Source organism: Schistocerca piceifrons, chromosome 11 (assembly GCF_021461385.2).
Source record: "Schistocerca piceifrons isolate TAMUIC-IGC-003096 chromosome 11, iqSchPice1.1, whole genome shotgun sequence".
NCBI lineage: Eukaryota > Metazoa > Arthropoda > Insecta > Orthoptera > Acrididae > Schistocerca > Schistocerca piceifrons.
In genome coordinates, this window is record NC_060148.1 from 55,060,995 (window position 1) to 55,087,752 (window position 26,758).

At 39.8% G+C, this 26,758-nt stretch overlaps 1 long non-coding RNA gene across 1 annotated transcript in view; it reads right to left on the reverse strand.

Annotated features, from left to right (window-relative positions):
* Positions 1-2,524: 2,524 nt before the first annotated feature.
* The window catches only part of LOC124720187, a 43,542-nt gene continuing 19,308 nt past the window's right edge, over positions 2,525-26,758 (reverse strand). Inside the window, exon 3 of the long non-coding RNA XR_007006086.1 lies at positions 2,525-3,115. This is a non-coding gene — a long non-coding RNA (uncharacterized LOC124720187). The remainder of the gene's footprint in view (positions 3,116-26,758) is intronic.

Below are 26,758 nucleotides of genomic sequence, written 5' to 3' on the forward strand. Positions count from 1 at the left end.
CCCTCTGTGAGCTATGGCAGAGCAGTCAGTTCAGAAGGCAAACTGTTATTGACAGTACAGAACTGTGCATTTCGAGACGCACTCTGATTATCATGGAGGACAACTATTGTTGCCAGGTGGGAATTTTATTATTGTTTTTAGTATAGAATTATGTTTCACTAAGCGTTTTGCCACTTTTAATGCATTACTGTGGCCTATAAAACATGTAATTGTTGTACAACATATCTGTTTTTAATAAATAAGTGCTAAACAGAAAAACAATCTGTATATCTCAATAAATGTTTCAGCTGGTGTGTGCATATTGTCTTTTTCTTGCTCTACTTTGTCTTGCCTTGAAACTGTGAGGGTGTTACAAACGAAGACCTTAAAAGTGGAAAAAGTCCTAAAATGTAAAAATGCTCTTTATTTAAAAAAGAAAACCACTGATATTTGATTGAATGAGAGTTGCTGATTTATAAAAACTTTTGTATTAAAGGAGACCACTCACCAAAAAGCAGACCTGTTGACTTGTTGATAGGCATGCACAACAGAGAGAAAATTTGCTAGCTTTCGGAGTTATCCTTTGACGAACTGGAGTACTGCTTGTTACTGATGGAGTAGATGTGGAAGGTTTATATTCAGGAATAACAGTCACATTGTTCTAGCATGAAGATCAGTTCCCCTGTCCAGACCCACTACTAATGATTTCAGGAAGTTTCCTCCATTTTGGTTGTGTATGGACAATAAATTCAGAAATGTATTCTTTTCTCCAGTTACTATCACTTTTAATTTTTTGAAAATAACCTGTTTGTGAGCCGTATCAGCATGGCAGCAGAAGAGAAAAGACTCACTCTTCAATTTAGGTCATAGAATTTTCTTACCAGAAAGAAATAAGGAGGGTGGTGGGGAGAGAGAGAGAGAGAGAACAATGTAATTATAAACATGGCATATGGATTGGATTGATTAATATATAAATAAAGTGCAAGTAAAAATATATTTACCTTCAAATTACACAGAAGAAATTATGCTCTAGGAAAAGGAAGTTAACTAATTTCTGGCCTAATTTCAATGTTCCCAGTACTAAGAAGAACAAAACCGGAATAAATAGGCTCCCTGTTAACTTATCAGTTGATTGGCACAATTCAGAAAACTTTGTAATTAGTGTGTTGCTCCCAGTTGCTGCCAACCTTAATAGCTGTGGCACCTCTGTGTTTTTGTCTTGCTGTGCTGCATTTCATAGTGATTTGATAACTAATACACAACAAAGTACTAGTATGTATCTTTGCTGAAGCTGGTAGCATATAAGCCATTTCTGCTGTCCGAGAAACTTCCAGTATGCATACTGCACTACCCGATCTTTCAAATCTACAACAAATGGATCAATATTTCATTTGTAGTGTTTCAGTGTATACAATAATTAATAGTTACACAGCTATTGCAACAGTACAAAAGATGTGCGTAATGAATGCAGACTTTGTAATAGCAATGATTGGCTACAATCAAACATTGTGGCTTCGGTTAATTGCTCTTGGGACTGGAACTGGTGCCATCTTCCGCCCACCAAGTACCGATAGTTAAATGCTCGCTACTGTCCAACACGCTCGCTATCGACTGTTCTCTGTTTCAGCTCGCTGCCTCCTTCAGTGACCCCATAGTTGCGACTGCATAGTTGCGACTGCATAGTTGCCTGATGAAGAGTTGTGTTATCTGTGTGAGTGATGATTAACTGATTAAAAACAGTAACTGTACATGTACTTAAATGTGTGGTCAATATGAGATGTGATCACAAATGTTTTGAACATTGCTTTTCGTCTGTTCATTGTGTTGCATTACAGCAACCTTAATTTAATTTCATATTCCTTGCTGCAAATAAGTACTACATTTCGAAGGTGACCATTCTGTAATGTGCATTCCGTGTTACTTCTGTTTGAAATTTATACCGTAGCAGCTGATCGATACAAGTTGCACATGCCCATGAATTGTCAGTACTGGAAGACATCTTCTAACCCCACAACAGGTGGCCAACTTAGTTCATGGCCAGACTCACTGTCAATTAAAATTAAGCACATCTTAAAACTATCACTGTCTGTGTAATTCAGTTTGTTGTGGCACAGAAAAAGCAGATCTTAACATTAGTTATCATTTTTGGATTCATCTGTTAGTTGCTAGGTGCTTTTTGTAAAATACGACCGAGAACCACAGGCCACACGGAATAATTGATTTGCTCCAGTTTGATGATCACTGAACCAGCAAGTTGAAGACAGTTCATAGTTCAGTACTTGTATTGGTTGAAGTGATATGTAGAATAGTCAAGAGATACTGGGTTTCAGATAGAAATATTGATAAGAAATATTATTAGAATTTACATTGATACATTGATCTTATGTATTGTTTCATTAGTGTCTTTTTTATGAATACATTGATGTCTGTACCATTTAAATCCCTGTCTTTGACCAATCCTTACATTTTGAATACTTGTTCCATTTAACCTATTAAGTCCTAAATTAATTTTTTTTTTTAAATTGAAGTTTTTATTCCTGAATTATAATGTACATAGTGTACATTATTATACAATATGTTTTTGGTTTCCCATTCCACTTAGCTCTTACACATCTTCTTTGCATGTTTCTTATGTCAATCAAATGACTAATTCCATCAAACCTGATGACTGGTATCACTCTCAACTGACTTGGTGGGTATTCCATTGGACATCCAACATTTGGTCTTCCAGTGTCCAATTTCAGGTATGTAACTGTAACAGCACGTCTTAAATCCAGTAAATCCAGTGCATTTTTCCCACGTAGAAGAGCCAGACATTTACGAGGGCCATTCTTCGATTTACTTCTGGAAACTTGGGATGTACTTGGCAGTGAAGTTTTACATACAGTTTCTTCGTTATTCTCTGAGGCAACATAATATTATTCAATAGCCCCTGGCACATCTGAGACTTCCCAGTTCCAGTAACATCGTCTGGACCTTCTTCTTTGCTGGTCATATAGTCTACTTCAGGAGGACTTATGGTGATATCAGTATGGTCCTGATCATCTGACACCACTTTATAGAATGCGTCACTGTTTATTATTTCTTCTATTTCTTGGTTAGTGAGGTATCTATCTCATCTGAAGGCCATTATAATCTATATAAAATGAAATGAAATAAAATGTAATAAAATAAAGTGAAATGAAAGAATAATACATTATCACAAACTACAGAAAAGGGTATGTGTAAATACCTCTGTCCATCTGGAACTGTATTATTTACTACTGGGTAACGTATTCATAAATATACTTACATAATACACTGTAAGTTTCAAAGTAACTTCATATCCTGTAATATATATTTATAAAAGAGGGGTCGTTCCTTACCTCAGCAACAAAATCTGATAAAATTACCATGTTCTAAAAAGAAAATACATCTGCAGTAGCAGAGTTTCATATTCGAACGTGCAGCAATACAAATAACTGAAATGATAACACCAAGTCCCAGTGCCCTATTTTGAGTACACCAAATTTTATATCAATGGAAAACAATGAATTTAACTCAAACTGAGCTAATAATGCAAGTAGTTTAAAAGACACAGTGTTGACTATAAATAATTACAAAAAGATCTTTGCCAGATACTTCAAATATTACTAAATTGTTGATAAAGTAAATACCTGTAATAACGAAAAGTGTGCCTTGGTATTCAATAATCAATTAATGGTAGGATTTATTGCTTTTAATTTCCTGTAAGCATACATTTGTTATAAAAAGCATCAACAAATGACATAGAACAGCAATAGTTGCAAATCAATAATTTATTGTGTATTTATAAATAAATATGTGCTCTGTCCTCAAAATAGGACATTGGTACTTAATGGGTTAAAATCCACCACATATCTCATTCCTAGAAGTAAAAATGTAATGACAATATTTTGAAACTTCCCTTTTGAGACATATCAGCAGCTTAGTTTTGGAAACCCTGTTTAGTGTACCAAAAGACATCCCAAGCCTTTGGCACTCTTCTTCTCTATTTCTTTATCTGTTCCTCCAGTCATCATCCTCAATTATCAGGAATATGATGATTCTTCCAGACATTCTATGTTTTAATTCTTAATTTGCAGTGTCCTTTTTTCTGTATGTTACTTATATGATACGTTACTTTAAGCCAGTTGTAACTGAATTTCAACCCACTTTCAAACTCACTATATTGGGATCTTACCTTCGTTGTTTAGGCTGATCTTAGTTAGAAGCAAACAATGTAATGCTGTCAACAAAAGGAAGGTGATTTAGATATGTTCTATTAACACTTCTTCATTTTTCCAAATATAATATGTGGAAAGTTCTTCTAGAAGTCCCGAGAGTAGTTTTGGCTGATATGGAATCCCCTTGCCATACTCCAGGTTCAGAACTGAATCTCTCACTTCACATAATAAGTGGAGACTGTTGAAATGAGTTTCTTGGATTATAGGGCTACTGTTTTTGTTGTGGTTCCTGAAGAGGGACAGTAGTCTTTACAGTAAGTGCAGGGGCAACAGTCCTTATGGTCAACTGTTGTGGCCTAGTAGCATTAGCCAGTGCGCCCTTGCTGTGCAAAGACTACAAATGGCAGAAAGCAAGGGGAAACTACAGCTGTTATTTTTCCAGGTGGCACAGTATGGTTTCATGTGATTGCATTCACTTGGATGAAATATTCTGGAGGTCAAATAGTCCCTCATTTGCATCTCCAGGTGGGGACTCAAAACTGACTTGGGTTAAGGAGTGGAATGTGAAATCATTCAATAAGGTAGGTAGGTAGTGTAGAGAATTTAAAAAAAGCAATGGATAGGTTGAAAATAGATGTGACGGGAATTAGTAAAGTGCGGTGGCAGGAAGAAAAGGGTTTCTGCTTGAGTGAGAATAGGATTACAAATACAAAATCAAATAGGAGTAATGCAGAAGTAGGTCTAACGAATAATAGAATAGCAAGTACTGAGCAGTTATAATTAAAGTGCAGTTACTCATTAGTTATCATATGGCAGTGAAACTTGGTAAATATGCCAATATGAACTGCACTAATTTGCACTGGAAAAAAATTGCTTCCAATTTTGGCTATCAGGAGCAAGTCCATTGCTGTACTGCATTTCATCATCTCCAGTGCTCATATTGAACGAGTTGTGTAAGCGGCAGGTAATAATAAAACCAACATTACAACTTTCTCATTTGTTAGACCTTATCTGCCCACATCCTATTGCTAATCAATTGCATTCAGAAACATTTCTATATATATCTTTCTTGTGTTCACAACACCAGACTTGCACCTGGTGGTTAAAATTGGAACAAATTTTTTGCAGTGAAAATCAGTTTCGCCATAGCTGATCCTGAGCTCAGTTGGAAAGGAGTAGGGGGAGGAGTAGCACCTCATTAAGAAACCTCAGTTCACCTGGTCCGGGTGACAGTAGCTCGTGAGGTCCTCTCGTCAGGGTATGGTGAAGACTTCGACAGCAGTGAAGGTGACAGTAAGGAAAAGTCCCCTTGTCCTCCAAATTGGGGGTCCTGCTACAGGTTGGCTCCCTGTTATTGGTATGTATCTAAGGAAGAAAGACCCAGTGGAACAACAGTGGCTGCAGTGTTAGCTCAGCTGGTCTCTGCCAGGAGTCAAGGGAGGCTGAGGAGAATGTAGGGGACAACTGTAGCCAAAAACATGGAAAGACAGGTCTGTTGAAAGAAGACTGTCAGTACACAGGTTTATGGCATCTGAGAACAGGCATCCGATGATAAGTGGAAGTGCCTACTAAAGTAAAGTAAGCATTAATGCATTAGAATATCTACTAAGATTTGAGGCCATATTTAATTACAGCCTACACCGGACCTCTGTGATTAATTGCACTTTAATTATAAGCACCCAGTCCAAACACCATAGAGAATGCATTATAGTAGTCACAGTTGTCCCAAAATCAACGACCACCACAGAACCGCAAGTTTATATGCACATTCGATCTGCAGATTTTGATGTAGAATTTTGCATGGAGCCTAATTTAATCATTGCAAACACTTTGTTCAAGAATCATTAGAAGAGGTTGAATACTTGGAAGAGACCTAGAGGCTCGTGGAGGTTTCAGGTAGATAATTAATCACAAGACAGAGATTTTTAAAATGGATATTAAAGTCCAAAACATTTTCAGTGATCACTGTGGACTCTGATCACAATTTATTGGTTATGAATTGCATATAAAAACTGAAGAAATTGCAGAAAAGTAGGAATTTAATGTGATAGGATGTGGATGTGTTGATATAACAGATGTTTAAGAGTTTCAAAGGGAGCTTTGGGAATGATTGACAAACACAAGAAAAGAAATACAGTAGGTAATGATTGGGCAGTAGATGATAAAGTAGGCATAAAGATCAGGTTCAGAAAAAATCCTTGGATAACGCACAAGAGATACTAAATTCAACTGATGAAAAGAGAAAAAATAAAAATTTAGTACAGGAAGGTGAAAATGGCTGAGCAGCTATGGTTATATAAAAAACCCGAGGCTGTAGAAGCAAGCATAGCAGAATAAGAGATGTTAGCTGTAGCAAAATTAGAGGGACCTTATGAGAAAACAGAAGCAGCATTATGAAATAGTAAGAGCTCAGATGGAAAGCCAGTAACAAGCAATAAGGAAAAAGTGGAAGGAATACATAGAAGGGTAACACAGTGGAAATGAATTTCATAGAAAAAGAAGATGAAGTGGCTGAAGATGAGCTGTGACATAGGATACTGCAAGAAGAATTTGACAGAGCAGTGGAAGATCTAAGTCAAAACAGAGCCCCTGGAGCTAACGGCTCTCTTTCAGAATTATTGAGAGCTTTGGAAGAGTCAGCCATGACAAAACTTTTGCTCCTGGTATGCATGATACATGAGGCAGGTGAAATATCCTCAAGACTTCAAGAAGAATATTATAATCCCAGTTCCAAAAAAGGTGGGTACTGACAGGTATGAATATTACCAAACCATAAGTTCAATAAGTCATAGTTGCAAAACCCTGTTATGAATTATTTACATAAGAATGTAAAAGGTTGTAGGGGTCAATTTTGGGGAAGATCAGTTTGGTTTCTGGAGAATGTAGGAAGCAATACTAGCCCTATGATATCTTAAAAGGTAAGTTGGCAAAACAGCACTCTTGAGATCATTTTGAATTCTACTATTGTAAATAATTAAATAAATAAGAAACTAGGAGTGATTATTGAACATTTCTTCTTGTTATATATATGAGAGTACTTATAGTAACATACATGTTAATGGGATGATAAATAAGGTGATGCAGTGCGGAAAGTGTATTTTTGTTCTTGTGCCAACAGTCATAATTTTACATGCAAGAATAGTAAGACAAGAGTTACATTTCTTGTTCACAACTATTGTTTTTCTTTCTTTGTATGTAGTGTTTTAGCTTGATAAAACAGATCGGCCACATGTGACAAATGTCAATTTTGACCCAGGTTAGCTAAATGAGGAGTTTTTTTTGTGCAAATTGTAATTTATTTTCACTTGTAGATCGTAATGGGGAAGAGAATGGATTGCTTAGTGAGGCTTTTACATTGAATTGTCAATTATGCTTGGAATACTGGAAAATTTAGAAACTGGAAGCAAAGATTTGTACTCTTCAGATAGAGGCAGAAAATGCAAAATTTGAATTATGACAGTTGAAAAGGAAAAAGAGGGAAGGTGCCAGGAAAAGGTGGCAAGCAAAGAGCAGACAGCGAAAATTTTCATAGCAAATTCAAAATTTATTTAACCTACATGCAGGTAGGGTGAAAAACAGAACAACAGAAAAAGAGTTCTGCTGTTCTGTTTTTCACCCTACTTGCATGTAGGTTAAGTAAACCAAGTGCTAGTCTGAGCCAGATAACAGAAGACTTGGGGCAAATGATTAAGGATTCTAGCTAAGAAGATCAGATATTGATAGTTGGGCAGTGATGGAGGGTGGGGAAGGGGTGCTGGAAACAGCCTGGCTGAGAATGAAGAAAACTGTAAATGGGGTGCATAGCAGTAGCTACTCAGCAGTGTGTGTGTGTGTGTGTGTGTGTGTGTGTGTGTGTGTGTGTGTGTGTGTTTTGTGGCAACATTAGTTAACTCTGGTCTAAAGTGAGTAAACATGTAGCTAAGAGGTCTCATTCAGGTGAATGAAAAAATCTTGTATTTTGCTATTCCAACAGTTGCTATAGGAAAATGGGGAATACTTCTGATGGCCTGCACCTGAGTAGGAGGGGCAATGAAAAGCTGGCAAATCTATTAGCAGAAAATGTAGGGACGTCCAACAGCGATCCCTGTGGTTCTTAGGGGAGGTGGGACTGTTGATTTAGGTCAAATTCAGATTGACAGTATTTAAAGGATATTAAATTGACAGAGACTCCTATTTGATCTTCTAAGAACAGAAGGAAAGGGGAAATCAGTTTGCTTCGTCAATGTATTATGTTGTCGTTGTAAAATAAAGTAAATGAGTTGTTAATTTGTAGGGAAGATCTTAGTAGTTGTAAAGAAATTCATGTCATTTGTGTGTCTGAGCTCCAAATAAGTAAAGAGATACGACATCTTAATGTATATGGTTAAAAATCAGCTGCATATTTATGTAGACACAAAGTGAATCGAGAAGGAATTGTCACACTCATAGAAAAGGTAACATAAATAAAAAATGCAGAAATAAGTAAATTCTGTACAGATCATGATATACACTGAACCACCAAAGAAACTTGTATAGGCATACGTATTCAAACACAGAGATATGTAAACAGGCAGAATATGCCGCTGTGGTTGGCAACACCTATATAAGAGAGCAAGTCTCTGGTGCAGTTGTTAGCTCGATTACTGCTACTACATTGACAGATTATTAAGATTTAAATGAGTGTGAACATGGTGTTATAATTGGCACAGAAGCGAGAGGACACAGCATCTCCGAGGTAGCGGTAAAGTGGAGATTTACCCGTGTGCCCATTTCAAGACTGTACCGTGAATATCAGGAATCTGTTAAAACATCAAATATTTGACACTGTTGCAGCTGGCAAATATCCTGCAAGAATGGGACCAACGACAAGAGAGAGAGAGAGAGTTGAAGAGAAACGTTTAATGTGACAAGTGCAACTCTTCTCCAAATTGGTTCAGATTTCAATGCTGGGCCCTGAAGTGTCACTGTGTGAACCATTCAATGAAACATCATTGTTATGGACTTTTGGAGATGAAGGCCCACTCATGTAAGCTTGATGATAGCACAACATAAAGCTTTACACCTTGCCTGGGCCCGTCAACACCAGCATTGTTGATGACTGGAAACATGTTGCCTGGTCGGATGAGTCTCATTTCAAATTGTATCGAGCGGATGGACATGTACGGGTATTGAGACAACCTCGTGAATCCATGGACTCTGCATGTCAGCAGAGGACTGTTCTAGCTGCTGGAGGCTCTGTAATGGTGCAGGGCGTGTACAGCTGGAGTGATATAGGACCCCTGATATGTCTAAACATGATTCTGACAGGTGACATGTACGTAAGCATCCTGTCTGATCACCTGCATCCATTCAGAACCATTGTGCATTCCGACAGACCTGGGCAATTCCAGCAGGACAATGTGACATCCCACATGCCAAGAATTGCTGCACCGTGGCTCCAGGAACACTCTTCTGAGTTTAAAACACTTCCACTGGCCACCGTACTTCACAGACATGAACATTATTGAGCATATCTGGGATGCCTTTGCAGGGTTCATGGTATCAATTCCCTCCAACACTAATTCAGACATTAGTCAAGTCCATGTCATGTCATGCTGCAGCACTTTTGAATGCTCGTGGAGACCCTATCTGATATTAGGCAGGTGCACGAGTTTCTTTGGCTCTTCAGTTTATAAGTATGTGCAGGAGTTAATACTGGGAAATGTAATGCTTGGATTTTGTATAGTATACAGGTCACCACTGGGTAATTTTTATGAAAAATTTTGTTAATTTGTTGTGCTGTTTGTCAGACAGAATGTAAGGATTATTAATTTGTAATCGTTTTAACCTTTGAGCAGGTTCACAGTGCACTTTGAACACATGTAAAGAAATAGCTGTCTTTCTGTTACCAAGCTAAACATGTATGAACAAACTTTCAGTTTAATCTTAGTTCAATTAAACAATAGTAAAATAAGCAGAATCACTGGTTAATTGAACAGTAATAAAATAAACCTTTCACTGTCTAACTCTGTTGCTGCACACGTGTTACCCCATGGTAACGACCCACTCAAAGCATTGAACAATGCAATTGCATCAGATTCCTGCCAACAACTTATTTGTTTTCCAATTATCTTGTAGATAAGTGCCTCATTGTGGGAGTGTGCTGCTAGTTCAAAATTTGGGCCATTCCCTTGCATGGATCGTAAATTTTTTCTCACCTAAGTTGTTTATTTTTATATTTCTGCTGCCCACTTGACAACAAAACTTATTAATGTGTTAGGTGAAGCAATAATGAAGCAGTAGTTACAGGTCTGCAGTTGTAAAACTGTCCCAGTAGATGATATCTTCGAGAAAGAGAACAAAGTAGAGATTAAAACTACCGACAGCCAACTTGAAGAACATACAGATTTCTCTGTTCCGTTCACAGATTTGGAAATGAATAATGCGATAAAACCTCTTAAACTGAGGAAAGCCACCGGTCTAGATGGAATATTACCTGAATTCATCAGACACCTGGGCTCCTCTGCCCGTGCATGGCTTAGACAATTCTACTGTGACATCATGACCACCAGCTGGGTTCCTTATCAGTTCAAGATAGCCAAAATCCTCACAATCTTAAAACTAGGAAAGCCACAGGATAACCCAGCTAGCTATCAGTTAATAGCCCTATTGAGCATTTGCTACAAACTATTAGAAAGACTGCTGTACAACGAAATATATGACTCCATAGATAGACTAATTCCCGCAGACCAGGCAAGATTTAGGAACAAATGGAGCTGCTGTGAACAACTCCTTGCCTTAACCTCATACACTGAGTCAGGCTTTCAAAGGGCCCATAAAACCAGTGTGGCTTTTGTGGACCTCTCAGCTGCTATGTGAGAGTGGAAGACAATTAATGACCCCTCTGTCTCTGAAGATATACCTATCCGAAAAATATTGGACCAGCTACCCACCTAAAATCCAAGAAACCTATATGGGAAGACGAAGTCCTCAAATCCCCAGAAAGGTACGACATAGCAAGGCAATAATGGTCGCTGAATAATCACCATCCTCTCATCACTGATTTTCATCCTTCGATACCGGTGGATGTAATGCAAATGCCCAAAAGAACTTCATGCAGACTTAATCATGTGAGGATTAACCACGGCAGGTGTAAGGCCATTCTCCACAAATAGAAACTCACTGATGATCCACGATGAGACGGGTGTGGTGCAGAAGAACAAATGGTCCTTCACTTGATCTTCAAATGTCCTGCGAGGAGATTCGAAGGAGAATGGAGGGATATCATGAATGCTACTCTACGTGCTGTTCAGTGGGTGACCTACTTAGATGTGGACTTGTAATAGCTGCAGTGGCTGTCTCCCTAATCTTTTCCATATTATTGTTTGCAATCAATCATTTAGTAATATATTTGTAATTCTTTTATTGCATTAATTAATAGTACGTGTGCAATTTTACTCTGTGGATGCAATACGCAAAAATAAATAAAGTTGTGAAACAGCAGTGGAATGGTACAAAACAGTGTTATTTGAGATTCCAGAATGAAATTTTCAAGCTACACAGGAGTTTATGCCGATATGAAACTTCCTGGAAGATTTGTAGAGCACAAAAGACAAAGGTCCTAAGTTTGAGTCTCGGTCTGGCACACAGATTTAATCTGCCAGGATGTTTCTTATTTGTGGTTGGTGCACTTTATACACAGGTGGACCCACTGAAGGGTTTATATACACTACTGGCCATTAAAATTGCTACACCACGAAGATGACGTGCTACAGACATGAAATTTAACCGACAGGAAGAAGATGCTGTGATATGCAAATGATTAGCTTTTCAGAGCATTCACACAAAGTTGGCGGCGGTGGCAACACTTACAATGTACTGGCATGGGAAAAGTTTCCAACAGATTTCTCATACACAAACAACAGTTGACTGGTGTTGCCTGGTGAAACGTCGTTGTGATGCCTCATGTAAGGAGGAGAAATGCGTACCATCACGTTTCCGACTTTGATAAAGGTCGGATTGTAGCCTATTGCAATTGCGGTTTATCGTATCGTGACATTGCTGCTCGTGTTGATCGTGATCCGATGACTGTTAGCAGAATATGGAATCGGTGGGTTCAGGAGGGTAATACAGAACACCGTGCTGGATCCCAACGGCCTCGTATCACTAGCAGTCGAGATGACAGGCATCTTATCCACATGGATGTAACGGATCGTGCAGCCACATCTTGATCCCTGAGTCAACAGATGGGGACGCTTGCAAGACAACAACCATCTGCGCGAACAGTTCGATGACGTTTGCAGCAGCACGGACTAGCAGCTCGGAGACCGTGACTGCGGTTACCCTTGATGCTGCATCACAGACAGGAGCACCAGTGATGATGTACTCGACAATGAACCTGGGTGCACGAATGGCAAAACGTCATTTTTTCGGATGAATCCAAGTTCTGTTTACAGCATCATGATGGTCGGATCCGTGTTTGGCGACATTGCGGTGAACGCACATTGGAAATGTGTATTCGTCATCACCATACTGGCATATCACCCAACATGGTGGTATGGGTTGTCATTGGTTACACGTCTTGGTCACCTATTGTTCGCATTGATGTCACTTTGAACAGTGGACGTTACATTTCACATGTGTTATGACCCGCGGCTCTACCCTTCATTCGATCCCTGCGAAACCCCACATTTCAGCAGGATAATGCACGACCACATGTTGCAGGTCCTGTACGGGCCTTTCTGGATGCAGAAAATGTTCGACTGCTGCCCTGACCGGCACATTCTCCAGATCTCTCACCAACTGAAAACGTCTGGTCAATGGTGGCCGAGAAACTGGCTCGTTGCAATACGCCAGTGACTACTTTTGATGAACTGTGGTATCGTGTTGAAGCTGCATGGGCAGCTGTACCTGAACACGCCATCCAAGCTCTGTTTGACTCAATGCTCAAGTGTATCAAGGCCGTTATTACGGCCAGAGGTGTTTGTTCTGGGTACTGATTTCTCAGGATCTATGCACCCAAATTGTGTGAAAATGTAATCACATGTCAGTTCTAGTATAATATATTTGTCTAATGAATAGCTGTTTATCATCTGCATTTCTTCTTGGTGTAGCAATTTTAATGGCCAGTAGTGTAAATTTCTCGAAGTAGTCTCTAGGCAAGTGCTCTAGTGATGCTCTTAGCCAATTGTACACTGAGGTGACAAAACTCATGGGATAGTGATATACTCATACGCAGATGTCACTAGTATCATGTACATAAAGTATAAAAGAAGAGTACATTGGTCGCTCTGTCATTTGTACTCACATGACTTACACAAAAATGATTCCATCACAGTTATGGCTGCACCATGGGAATCGACAGATCTTGAACACAGAATGGCAATTGAAGCTAAACACATGGTGTTATTCCGTCTTGGAAATTGTCGGGAATTAAATATTCTGAGAGCCACAGTGGCAAGAATTTGCCGAGTATAGCAAATTTTAGGAATTACTTCTCACCATGGACAACACTGTGGCCTACAGCCTTCACTTAATGACCGAGAGCAGCGGTATTTGTGTGAAGTTGTCAGTGCTGACAGACATGCTACAATCCTCGAAGTAACTACAGAAATAAATCTGGGGACAGCAACGAACATATCTGTTAGAATAATGTGGGGAAATCTGGTGTTAATGGGCTACAGCAGCATATGGTCAACATGACTGCATTTGCTACCAGCACAACATCAATTGCAACGCCTCTCCCGGGCTCGGACCGTACCGGTTGGACCCTAGTTGACTGAAAAACTATGGCCCAGTCAGGTGAGTCCCATTTTCAGTTCGTCAGAGCTGACGGTAGCATTCCAGTATGGTGCAAACCCCATGAGGCCGTGGACCAGAGTTGTCCACAAGGCTTGCAATACTTTGGCAATTATGGATGGCTCTGTGGCAGCACGGCTGCAGTGGACTTCCGACGACTTGTTGAGTCCGTGCCGTGTCAAGCTGCTAAACTATGCTGGGCAGCAGGAGGTCCAACACAATATTAGTAGGTATCCCACGACTTCTGTCACCTCACTGTAGTTTAATATGGCATAAATTTCCTTATCTGGGTTGTTCAAGATATGATGATGGTGTTTGGTTTGTGGGGCTCTTAACTGCGTGGTTGTTAGCGCCCGTACAAAGTCCCAATTTTTAAGCAGTCCAGTTTTTAGCACAGTCCAATCTAGTCACTGCACCACATGATGATGATGAGGAGGAGGAGGAGGAGGAGGAGGACAACACACATCCCCAATCCCCGGATAGAGAAAATCCGCAACTCGGCTGGGGATCGAACCTGCGACCCCGTGATCCAGAGGCAGCAATGCTAGCCACTAGACCACGAGCGGCAGACTTGTTTGAGATAATAGTACCATTACCTTCTATTAACCTAGCATAATAACATGAAATAAAAAATACAATAGAAAGTTGTAAGTACTTATATGTGAATATTAACGACAACTGAAAGTGGAAAAGCATACAGCCGACTTGGTAACACATTATGTTCACCTACTTTTGCCATAATGGAAGAAAGTAAGTTGACATGTTTTTATTCACTGATGTTTTATGAGATGATATTCAGGTGCTTTCCTCACTTAGAGAAAAAGAATTCATCGCACAAAAGACAGTAATTAAAACTGTGTTTGGGGTTTACACAGTTATCTCTTAGGCAACTCTTTAAGCAGCTGGGCATATTAACTATAGCCCCATGATTTACTGAATTTTTATGAAATTTTATCAACAATCCTTCTGAATTTGAGTGTAACAAAGATATTCACAAATACAACACTAGAAGGAAAATGACTGACATTACCATATAATGAGTCTACATGTGGTGCACAAAGAGTTGATATATGCAGTTGTAAACTTTTTGACAACTTCACATGGGAACAAAATGCCTGACAGATAGCAAAAAAGTTTTCAGTTTTAGATTAAAGATGTTTTTCCTAAACACCATCTCCTATACGGCAGAGAAATTTATGAATATAAATAATTAATCAGTTATAAGAAAAAAATAAACAGCATGAAGCCTTATAAAGTATTTCTTCACCATTTTTTTATTTCTTAAATATGTGCTTCATGTCTGTACAGTTGAAATGTTCCACATAATAGTTTTATTGTGTATATGATCTGTGGAACACTTAAGTATTGAATCAACTCTTATGTCATAAGTCATACTGTTTTATTTCCAATTAGTTAAAATACACATACAGCATTTTTAAATATTAACTGCTACAACTAAAAGTTTATTAATCATATTTATGTTGCATTTCTAATGAAATATTCAGCAGAAGAATTTGTGGCTGTTTTTGAACACGAAGTTATTTCTGCACGGTTTGTCACATCCATCTAGGTGAATACCTTGTTGGTACCCACATCTCACTTCAGATACATGCTATGGAAACATTTATCAAATGTCCTAACATTTGAGCATGAGGTTTTCTCTAGATGTAGAGAGATGTTGTACAAACAGATTCTGTCCCTGGGAGAGTGGCAGCTCAGGAAGGGCTCTCGGCCACTAAATGTCACTGACAATGTGAACTATAACAGTGCTGATCCTGTAGAGAAGTGGAAGAAGAAGAAGAAGAAGAAGAAGAAGAAGAAGAAATGCAGCTTACTATAAGGTCAGCTATTGTGATGGATGTTTCTTTTTTTCTATTCTCAGCAGTCTCCATTTATTCATTACCATAAATATGTACACAGGGTGGAGCAAATAAAAGTGAACCAGATGAGTGTATATGATTGGACATGAATTTGTGCCAGCAGTAATGGAAAAGCAAAAGACCTCCACTTACTTCCTACAGCAAGGAGGATCTGCCCATACAGCCGACTGAGCCTTTAGCACATTTACACAGTCTTCACACATGACAGAACTGTTGGCACAAGTCAGTCTGGTCAAGGCCCTTGCTGGCCACCCAGGTCACCTGATCTGTCAGTGTGTGAATAATTTTTGTGGGGAGCCCTCAAGCCTAAGGTGTATGACGACAACCCTCACAGAACACTTTGGATGAGACTGCAGCAATTCCAGCAGTCCAGCTTTGATCAGCCTTCAGCAGCTTGCTCACCAAAAACCAAAAGTGCCAAGAGATGAATGGCGGTCACTTTCAACATCTGTCGGTTGGTTGTTTCGGGGAAGGAGACCAGACAGCAAGGTCATCAGTCTCATCGGATTAGGGAAGGATGGGGAAGGAAGTCGGCCATGCCCTTTGAAAGGAACCATCCCGGCATTTGCCTGGAGCGATTTAGGGAAATCGCAGAAAGCCTAAATCAGGATGGCCGGATGCGTGATTGAACCGTCGTCCTCCCGAATGCGAGTCCAGTGTCTAACCACTGCGCCACCTCGTTCGGTTCTAACATCTGTGATAGTGGGTGTTTGTACTGTATATCCCTTCCTCTCCTGTGTTTCTTTATACTGTGGAGCTGTTCTCTCAGCCACTTTTATTTGCCCCACATTGTACAATATGTTTTCTTACTCTGCAGTGCATATGAGTGTAGTGACTCTTGCCATACCCCAAAAATTTGCTAATGAAATTGTTCCTAAAAATATCCAAGTAGAGGTAAGCTTCATTCCCAAAAATGAGTTAGGACAGTTTATTACACAGATCTTGAAATTTTCTCAATATAAGTGGTATCAGTTCTGCATCCATTTTTTTTTTTACAGTGTAGTTTATCTGAACACACTTCCATGAATTGTTTACCATAGGCACTAATATCTATGATCACAAATTCTTGTAGCTGGCACCACCAACTGTTTGTAGCCCAACAGAACAATACCACTTGTTATTCTACAGTTCATTCCAACTGTACAATCTACTCAATTTGAGGAATCACATTTCATATGCATTTCACTGCAATTTCTTTAAACTGAGAAATGCTGATGTGCTTTAATGAACTGGAGTAATTGATTCCCACATCAATAATGATACTGTCACACTTCTAGTGGAAAAGATGATTTTAATGCATAGTAGGACACTTCAGTAGACAGATACCTCCAAAAAAATATTGATTAGATTTACTATTCAAACATGGCACTGTGGAAACATTCAGTGAAGTATTGTTAGTGCAAAGACATTTACTTAACCCAACTACTTGCATTGGTCTGTAGCAAGAGGCAATTAAAGAGCAATATTTTTTTCTAGAGTTTGAGTTAATGTAGTAAGATCAAAGTGGAACACCTTAGAGAAAAACTAAAGAAAATTGGTAAGGTGAGATCAGATGATAAAGGAAATACTCCATTAACATGCTATTGCCCTTGGTTTCTTATCTTAAGAAAAATATATTTCCAAGAGCTACACACAGTTCTTAGAAAGTGAAGCTAGGGTCGACCTAAAGTATATAATTATTTACATCCTTCCCTGCAAGAACTAGGATAGAGGAAATTTCAAAAAAAGATGTTTAGGTAGATTACTTGAACTGCCTTAGTGAACGTTTAGAGTATTACTCACTTTGGATGTAGAAATATATATAAATATGTTGTAAATAGTCTTCACAGGTTTGCTGACGGATCACATGAAAATTCCCCAAAATTTCCTCGGAGCAACTGTCCGACATCTTCAGGTGATTTAACCTTGCCCATAGCTAGGTATGACTGACAGTATCCGCACATTGACACCCCATTTCTAGAAGACACGTGCAAAGTATGCGCAGGCACAGAAGTCGTGCATGTGCAATGATTTGCAGTTAGATGGTGCCACGTTCAAATGCCCTCTGCCAAAAATCGCAGAGCGGCTCTCCTGTGCGTGCACTGTATGCTGCATTTGCTAACAGTGTGACCAGTCGTTTCTCACCAAAGACCATACTAGACCAATGTTATGACGAGTCTGTTATTGAAGAATCTTGATTTTTGTGCCGTGATTTAATAGCAGTCAATGCAGGGTTCCAGGCTCTGCTCAGTTGAAATCCCACTTCCCTGTTGATGAGATTATCAGCTGTACGGATATGTATTACTTTCTTAATGACACAATCCCAGAGAGATGGTGCCAGTGATAAAACTTTCATCTTTTCATATCTCATGCGATGTCCTGTATTCAGTCAGTGTTCTGTAATTGCCAACTTTTCTGGTTGGCATAGGCGTGTACGACGCTCATGTTCATCTCAGCATTTTTGTACCGTGCGGCATGTCTGGCCTATATACGCTGCCCCACATTGACAAGGAATCTTGTACACACCACATATCCTCAGGCCAAGATCATCCTTAACTGAACCCAACAGAGTGGTGGGTGTCTTCGTATCCTCATTCTGCTCCATAGATTGAACTCGCCTGGCACTGAGTGAATTACGTATCTGTCTCTCAGAATAACCGTTTTTTCGGGACACTGTCTTCAAATGTTGTATTTAATTCTAATGTTAGAGAGTCCTTTGTTGGACACACTGTATTACTACTGTTGCTACACAAACTCTCCACATAATTTGCTACAGATTACACTTCCAGTGTAGAATAGGTTGGCACTTCATCCCTATCTTCTACCTGAAACACAAAACAAAGGTTCTGACAAACCATACAGGTCTGACTTTGGGAGGTGTATACTCAAAGTATTCACTTAAAATTGCAATGGACAGAAAATAAAACCTTACAACAGTAAACTTCAGTTAGTCGAAGCAGACTATCTTGTTAATCACAACTGTCATTTCTTTCGCACTCTATAATTCAGCACATTACAACAATAGTACCACAACCAATAAGTGGAAAACAGGCATTGACATATCTATGCTATCTGAAATGTCCCAACACAATTAAAGAAAACTGAAATAATGTCCCTACATAAACACCTGTTCACTGTATTTAGTGCAGCAGGACCTAGCAGCAGCTTTACTACCTAGTTGCTGATGCAGAATATGACAAACACTGCAAATCTAGTTGTAAAAAATTGTTATGCAGAAACATCAAGTTTTCCTGGACTAGACAAAGATGGTTTCAACAAATATGAACAGGAACGATCTGTGCAGATGCACTTCAGAACTTGCTGCGTAAAACTACTTGAATAGTTTGTATTCCCATTCACATCTTTACACTCATAGGCCTAATGCTTAACTCCTGAATAATAGCCATACAAAATTTTAATGATAGATTGAATGTGAAGGAATTGTACTGTACAAAAACAAACACAAACACAAACACAAACACAAACACAAACACAAACACAAACACAAACACAAACACACACACACACAGTCTCTCTCTCTCTCTCTCTCTCTCTCTCTCTCTCTCTCTCTCTCTCTCTGCAGTTTTTCTCAGCTTCAGTCCATATAGAAAGCAAGCAGATATCAAACCTGAAAATTGTGGCCAACAGCCATGAATTTCAAAGGAGTTGTTTTAGTTTTTTTGTGTAATATAGTGCTCAACCAAAAATTCCATTTTATGAAAAATTTCACAATTTTGGTGTGTATATCTGAAAAACAGTTTGCAGCGATTTAACTGTTTTGCCCTAAATACTAAATAATTAACAGACAAATCTAAGACTTTGCATGCTTTCTCTTTTCTTGTTGATATGAATGTTGAACACATTCTGCTCACTTGCAAATTCTGCATGACACTCCTTTGGACAGCAGAGCTGTGGTTGAAAGATTTTCACTTTTCGAAACACTCCAGTTACAATCATAGTGGGAGTATTTATTATAATAGCTTTCAAGTTGTACAAACATTGCTTTCCTTTCATCACATCTGTCAAAACTTGTAATTCATCTCATGTTCTAAGTGGCCTTGATGCTCTTTCTGACAGTACAAAAAGAAAAGTGTCAGTGTCGTCGTAACTGCCATCTGTGTCACATCTGCTGTGCAGTGAGCTACATTAATTTAAGTATTAACTGTATTTTTCTTACTTGTCACTTCTTATTCCGTGTGTTTTGCTTTTAGGAAGCTTTAATTATTAAGTGCTATTAATAGTGGTCCATAGATTTCATGTTAGTTTTGAATGCAGTCAGAGAGAGTCCCTTCAGTCAGCTGTAGTGCCAGTAGTGCTAGTGTTTGTTTTGAATACAGTTCAGAGACAGGTATTGCTATTTTCATTGTTTTCAACAAGAAGTGTCTAGTAACCACAGTTCAGTCAGCTATCAGCCTCCCTTAGTGAATCAGCAGTCTAGTTAAAAGTTGATTAACTTTCTACACTAAATTGATTTCTTAGGATGGATAGGATGTGTGACTGCTGTGTACGGATGCAGGAGGAGCCGACCACTGTCCGCGAACAGCTGAACGTGTTGATGTCCGTGGTCAGCTGTCTTCAGGCTGCTGCGTCAGAGTGTAGCGGCAGTGGGGAGTCTGGTGTGTCGCATGGTACACCCCAGGTGTTACACATGCTTCACCCACGGTCCCTGCTGTCGATACATGCCCGCGGGTAACGGGCGCGGTTGGGCCACCCTCTCCCCATGGGAAGAGCTGGGTTCAATGGCGTTCGTGGCGCACAAGGTGGAGGGTCAATGTGGAGGCTGGCTGTGTGGCATCACCTGCACTGCCTGTGAGTGGACATATGGCTGCTCCTTCAGCAAGGTCCGAGCAGGCACACGGGGGGAGGGGTTTATTAGTGACTGGGAGCTCCAACATTAGGTGGATGATGGAGACCCTTAAGGAAATAACGGAAAGCTCGGGGAACAATGCCAGTGTTCACTCTGTCTGCTTGCCGGGGTTCTCATCCGAGATGTGGAGGAGGCCTTGCTGGCGGCGATAGAGAGCACAGCGCACTGGGTGCACCCGACTGCAAATTGTTGCTCATGTCGGCACCAATGACTCCTGCCGGCTGGTTTCAGAGGTCATCCTCAGTTCATACAGGCAGTTGGCTGAGTTGGTGAAGGTGAAAAGGCTCACTCGCGGGTGGAATTTGAGCTAACTATTTGTAGTATCGTTCCCAGAACCGATCGCAGTCCTCTGGTTTGGAGCCGAGTGGAAGGCTTAAACCAGAAGCTCAGATGATTCTGCGGAGATCTGAGGTGCAAATTTCTCGACCTCCACTATCAGGTGGAGAAATATAGGGTCCTCCTGAATAGGTCAGGCATGCACGACACGCAGGAAGCGGCTACAAGGGTAGCGGAGTACGCGTGGAGTGCACATGTGGGCTTTTTAGGTTAGAGAATTCCCTCCCTAGGCCTGACAAGATGACTCCTGAGATGTGGCGAGGTAGTAGTAGGCAAAATGCAACAGGGAATAACAATATTAATGTGGTAATAGTAAATTGCAGCAGCATCTATAAAAAGGTCCCAGAACTGCTCTCATTAATAAACGGTCACAATGCCCACATAGTACTAGGGACAGAAAGATGGTTGAAACCAGGTGTAAACAGTAATGAAATTCTAAACTAAGATTGGAATGTATACCGCAGAGACAGGCTGGACAGTGAAGGGAGAGCCATGTTTATAGCGATAAAAAGTGCAATAGTATTGAAGGAAATTGACGGAGATCCAAAATGTGAAATAATTTGGGTGAAGGTCACAAAGGCTCAAACGTGGTAATTGGATGTCTCTATAGGCCCCCTGGATCGGCAGCTGTTGTGGCAGAGCACCTGAAGGAAAATTTGTAAAATATTTTGAGTTGATTTCCCCATCATGTTATAGTTCTGAGTGGAGATTTTAATTTGCCGGATATAGACTGGGAGATTCAAATGTTTATAACGGGTGGTGGGGACAAAGAATCCAGCGAAATTTTTTTAAGTGCTTTATCTGAAAACTACCTGAAGCAGGTAAACAGAGAACCGACTCGTGGCGATAACATATTAGACCTTCTGGTGACAAACAGACCCGAACTATTTGAAACAGTTAATGCAGAACAAGGAATCAGTGATCATAAAGCGGTTACTGCATCGATGATTTCAGCCGTAAATAGAAATATTAAAAAGGGTAGGAAGATTTTTCTGTTTAGCAAAAGTGACAAAAAGCAGATTTCAGAGTACTTGATGGCTCAACACAAAAGTTTTGTCTCAAGTACAGATAGTGTTGAGGATCAGTGAACAAAGATCAAAACCATCGTATAATATGCATTAGATGAGTTTGTGCCAAGCAAGATCATAAGAGATGGAAAAGAGCCACCGTGGTACAACAACCAAGTTAGAAAACTGCTGCAGAAGCAAAGGGAACTTCACAGCAAACATAAATATAGCCAAAGCCTTGCAGACAAACAAAAATTACGCGGAGCGAAATGTAGTGTGAGGATGGCTATGCGAGAGGCGTTCAATGAATTCAAAAGTAAAGCTCTATGTTCTCACATGGCAGAAAATCCTAAGAAATTTTGGTCTTATGTCAAAGCGGTAGGTGGATCAAAATAAAATGTCCAGACACTCTGCGACCAATATGGTACTGAAACAGAGGATGACAGACTAAAGGCCGAAATACTAAATGTCTTTTTCCAAAGCTGTCCTTCTCTAGATTGTCGCACAGATGACAAATGGTAGATATTGAAATAGACGACAGAGGGATAGAGAAACAATTAAAATCTCTCAAAAGAGGAAAGGCCGCTGGACCTGATGGGATACCATTTCGATTTTACATAGAATACATGAAGTAACTTGCCCCCCTTCTTGCAGCGGTGTACCGTAGGTCTCTAGAAGAGCGTAGCATTCCAAAGGATTGGAAAAGGGCACAGGTCATCCCCATTTTCAAAAAGGTACATTGAACAGATATGCACAACTATAGACCTATATCCCTAACATCGATCAGTTGTAGAATTTCGGAGCACAATTATGTTAGAGTATAATGACTTTTCTGGAGACTAGAAATCTACACTGTGGGAATCAGCACGGGTTTCGAAAAAGACGATCGTGTGAAACCCAGCTTGCGCTATTCATCCACGAGACTCAGAGGGCCATAGACATGGGTTCCCAGGTAGATGCCGTGTTTTTGACTTCCGCAAGGCATTTTATACAGTTCCCCCCAGTCGCTTAATGATCGAAGTAAGAGCATATGGACTATCAGACCAATTTTGTAATTGGGTTGAAGAGTCCCTAGATAAAAGAACACAGCATGTCGTTCTCAAAGGAGAGAAGTCTTCTGAAGTAAGAGTGATTTGAGGTGTGCTGCAGGGGAGTGTCGTAGGATCCTTGCTATTCACAATATACATAAATGACCTTGTGAATAACACCAGAAGTTCACTGAGGCTTTTTGCGGATGATGCTGTGGTATATCGAGAGGTTGTAACAATGGAAAGTTGTACTGAAATGCAGGGGGATCTGCAACGAATTGACGTGTGGTGCAGGGAATGGCAATTGAATCTCAAAGTAGACAAGTGTAATGTGTTGCGAATTCATAGAAAGACAGATCCCTTATCATTTAGCTACAATATAGCAGGTCAGCAACTGTAAGCAGTTAATTCCATAAATTATCTGGGAGTAGGCATTAGGTGTGATTTAAAATGGAATGATCATATAAAGTTGATCGTTGGTAAAGCAGATGCCAGACAGAGATTCATTGGAAGAATCCTAAGGCAATGCAATCCAAAAACAAAGGAAGTCGGTTACAGTACACTTGTTTGCCCACTGCTTGAATACTGCTCACCAGTGTGGGATCCATACCAGATAGGGTTGATAGAAGAGATAGAGAAGATCCAATGGAGAGCAGCATGCTTCATTACAGGATCGTTTAGTAATCGCAAAAGCGTTACGGAGATTATAGATAAACTCCAGTGGAAGACTCTGCAGGAGAGACGCTCAGTAGCTCAGTACGGGCTTTTGTTGAAGTTTCAAGAACATACCTTGAGGATAAAATCAGAGACCACACTGAGGCATACCGACAGTCTTTCTTTCCACAAACAATACGAGACTGGAATATAAGCGAGAACTGATAGAGGTACTTAAGGTGCCTTCCGCCACACACCGTCAGGTGGCTTGCAGAGTGTGGATGTAGATGTAGATGAAGATGAAGAGATGACCTGCCAGTAACTTAGGTGGTGTCCTTCCATCTCATTTGTCCAGATTCAGATGTGTGTTTAGAACATCTGACATGCTCAATATTGGTCTGCACATTTGGAAGGAGTCCTTGATGTGCATTTTCTCACTCTTATATCAGAAACTGGACACAGCCAATATTGACATTTGAATGCCTAATCTGTGTGACAATAGTTTAAGTATGTGTTTTCTCCTAATCAAATTTTCAGATTGTCCTTCACGAAATCTTCACCTGAATAACAACTATGCTGCACCTGTTTCTCATACAAATGTTTATCAAGCATTATTAATTAGTAGTGAGGAAATCTTTTCCCTTTACTTTGTTATAAATTTTCACACCCATATGCTGTACATGTATAACAGATAAATACACCACTATTACAGAAAGGCATATTATGTCATGGCACTGAATTTTATAAAGAATTACATAAAACAAGTGAATAAATGGAAGTAAACAGTTTCAAATTGATTGTGAAGGATTACCCGTCAAGCACAGCTTCTATGGAGTGACAGAGTATATAGAAACACAGAACTATAGTGCCAGCTTGGATTGCATTAGTAGAGTGTACAAATAAACAAAATATTGCACAGTGTTTCTTCTTACTAAGAATGACATGTAAAAGTTCAAGACATGTGTATAGTACTTAGGAATGGACCAATATCTTTCCGTCTCTGTTCCATATTAACAACTATCATTCAACTGCTCAATGCTATTCCACCTTATGTCATCTAAATCCTTAGTTATATTGCATGACTGCTATTTATCCGCTATTAGTAGCTTAGTATTCACTTAATTACTGTTGTATTTTTCAAAGAAAATATTTTTACATCTATAAATACTGAGCCCTGTTTAAAGTACATTGTTACTTGTTCTGGAGTTTCATAAGAAACACTATGATCTGCCATGTACATAACAGAAGTTTAGATCCCCTAGTTATGGAAACTCAAATAATTTGTAGAAAGAGTGAGTAACGAGATGTGTTTTTAATTATTTTTTGAATTGGTAGTGATCCCCAATTTTTGGCTTTATGTTAGATGGGAGCCTGCTGAGTATATTATCACCAGCATACATAGCTCTACTCTCCACCCTGGACAACAAAGCAATGTCTGCGTGAGAACTATTTTTGCATTTTTTATTCTCACGGTGAATATCACAGCTCAATTGAAACTGAGTATCATTATCAACAACAAAAAATGTTAAGAAGTTAGGAAAGGTATTCAGGGTAATAGTTGTAAATAGAGGTTTCACAAAAACTGCTGCAGAACAAATATGATATTGGTAACGATGGCCTACTCATAACTGTATACTACTTGTGTAACAAAAACATGTAAAAAAAAAAAAGGACACTGCTATTATCAGAGACAAGGCCTCAATAATTCTAGCATTGCAAAAATGATGAAGTGTCACAAATAAAAATGCAAAATAGTTTAAAAGTGGGCAAAAGTAATAGTTTTGAAACATTTAGCTCATGTGTAACAGAGAAATCGCACCCTCCCACCAGTCCTGTAGTCCGCAGCCCGTGGCCTCGCGGTCGCGTTCTCGCTTCCCGAGCACGGGGTCCCGGGTTCGATTCCCAGCGGGGTCAGGGATTTTCACCTGCCTCGAGATGACTGGGTGTTTGTGCTGTCCTCATCATTTCATCATCATTCATGAAAGTGGCGAGATTGGACTGAGCAAAGGTTGGGAATTTGTACGGGCGCTGATAACCGCGCAGTTGAGCGCCCCACAAACCAAAACCCATCATCATCATCATCATCATCATCATCATCATCACATCCAGTCCTGTAACCCGGAAGGTGTACATGATCAAAGGCAGAGCCACGTGTGAAAGCACCCACGTGATTTACCAACTGACCTGCCTACACTGTGAAGCTTTCTATGTGGGAATGACCAGCAACAAACTGTCCATTCGCATGAATGGACACAGGCAGTCAGTGTTTGTTGGTAATAAGGATCACCCTGTGGCTAAACATGCCTTGGTGCACGGCCAGCACATCTTGGCACAATGTTACACCGTCCGGGTTATCTGGATACTTCCCACTAACACCAACATGTCAGAACTCCGGAGATGGGAACTTGCCCTTCAGTATATCCTCTCTTCTCGTTATCCGCCAGGCCTCAACCTCCGCTAATTTCAAGTTGCCACCACGCATACCTCACCTGTCTTTCAACAACATCTTTGCCTCTTCCGCCTCAACTGACATCTCTGCCGAAACTCTTTGCCTTTACAAATGTCTGCTTGTGTCTGTGTATGTCCGGATGGATATGTGTGTGTGTGCGTGAGTGTATACCTGTCCTTTTTTCCCCTTAAGGTAAGTCTTCCCGCTCCCGGGATTGGAATGACTCCTTACCCTCTCCCTTAAAACCCACATCCTTTCGTCTTTCCCTCTCCTTCCCTCTTTCCTGATGAGGCAACAGTTTGTTGCGAAAGCTTGATTTTTGTGTGTATGTTTGTGTTTGTTTGTGTGTCTATCGACCTGCCAGTGCTTTTGTTTGGTAAGTCTCATCATCTTTGTTTTTAGATATAGAGAAATACTCTAAATTGAAAAAAAATAAAAAAGTACAATTTAGAAAAAACTTGCCTAACAATAGCAGATGAACGATATTTTATACATATCCTAAATGAATCAAAAAAAAGTTTTTATTTGGAAATGTAGAAGATAGCACCAACTTGTTAAGACTCATGTGTAAAAGTGGGCCTTCAAAAACAAATACACAATCTGCAAAGAACAATTCTACAGTCACCCAAAAATGAATAC